Raw genomic sequence first — 1534 nt, 5'->3', positions numbered from 1 at the left:
TCTCTTCTCCCTTCTCTCTCCTTTTCTTCTACATTCTCTTACTCTCTTCTTCTCCCTCCTCTCTTCTCCCTTCACTTGCTCTCTTCTCTCTGTCTCTCTCTTCTTACTTTTCTCTCTCTCTCTCTACTTCTTTCTTCTCTATTATTCTCTCTTCTCTCTTACCTTCTCTCTTATCTTCTCCTCCCTTTCCGTCTTTCTCTTCTCCCTTTTCTCTCTTCTCCCTTTTCTCACTCTCTTCTTCTTGTCCCTTCTCTCACTCACTCTCTTCTTTTTCTCCCTTCTCTCACTCTCCCCTCCTCCCTTCTCTCTCGCTCTCTCTCTCTTTCTCCTCCGCAGTGTGTGGCGACTCTCAATGACATCCTCTTCCCAACCTGCAAACACAAGCCAGTAGTGAAAGGCTGCTGTGAACTGTCAGAGCTCTGTGCAGATTCAGATACTGAGCAGACACATCGCTGACTGCTCTGTTTACAACATACCGCAACCTTCATGCCCAACTTTCCCCATGGAGGTGAACTTGTGAGGCTGCCAGCGGCACCCCGGCTTACCCGTACAAGGTAAGTCCTAATAATCATCGTCAGTTGCTTGAGGTTCAGTGTTTTTGATGATGTTTCCAACCAATTGCGGTGCCAAGACTGCTGGTGTTTCATGTCGTATTCTGCAGGTAACGGTAAGAACTGTGATTTATGTCTTTTAAAGCACAAGGAAGCCGCCTTCCTATAAAATAATCCCAATTAAATTTACATTTTACCCGTACAGTCCAATAATTGTTGTATGCAATATGCGCATTCGAGGACCATAAATAGAGCTTATACAATAGATTAGCGAACAGGAAGTTATTTGCATGCAGGAAAATGTCTATTGTCAACACCACAACAATATCTACATTGTTTTCACCCCTGGCAAACTTTCCCACACAGATCTGGAAATATTACTAATGCCTCATTTGTGCAAATGAAGACTTCTCTTTCTAATGCAAGGTCCTTGCTTGAACTCGATGCTTTCATAACCTTGTAAATCAAATGATTCATCTCAGGGATCTTCTCTACAAAATCCTCTCGTTACGACCTTGAGCACGATATGAACTGTTGCATTGTCTTACAGGTCACGTCTCCCCCCGTGCAATTAATCCGACAATTAACCTGCTGTGAATTGTAATGCGATATTGTCCTATAGAATGTATAAGAGGTCATTAAGGACTGATGGGGTTTTTAGTCCTGGAGCACCGGCGCTTTAATGGTATATGTGTCCTCCATAGTACCTCTACAATCTGCAAATGATCCAATTGAGTATCAAAGTAGAAATCTAGAAACACTTCTTTCCACGTTGGATAGGGTTAGAACCTCCGTCTGACTCTTTTCCTTGCTGAGCCGTACTGTCAGGAGAACGGACAGCAGTCACAAATGCCACAGGGTTTCTAACTCTTCCACAAGTTGTCCAAAACTTAAAAAGAATGGTCATCGGCCGGAGGTCCCACTTTGAAGTGAACCAAAAACAGCTTCTGGAATAGGAAACAGAAGGATATTTTTTTTTTTTT

At 43.0% G+C, this 1534-nt stretch overlaps 1 protein-coding gene across 1 annotated transcript in view; it reads left to right on the top strand.

Annotated features, from left to right (window-relative positions):
• The first annotated feature begins 397 nt into the window (after positions 1-397).
• Positions 398-1534, top strand: part of LOC108798395 (opsin-5-like) — a 23651-nt gene continuing 22514 nt past the window's right edge. The window contains exon 1 of the mRNA XM_018570145.1: positions 398-554. The gene's annotated coding sequence lies outside the window, so the exon portion shown is untranslated. The remainder of the gene's footprint in view (positions 555-1534) is intronic.

Source organism: Nanorana parkeri, unplaced genomic scaffold, assembly GCF_000935625.1.
Source record: "Nanorana parkeri isolate BGI_ZX_2015 unplaced genomic scaffold, ASM93562v1 scaffold1463, whole genome shotgun sequence".
NCBI lineage: Eukaryota > Metazoa > Chordata > Amphibia > Anura > Dicroglossidae > Nanorana > Nanorana parkeri.
Note: the sequence above shows the minus strand (reverse complement) of the source record. Positions and strands in the feature narration are given on the sequence as shown.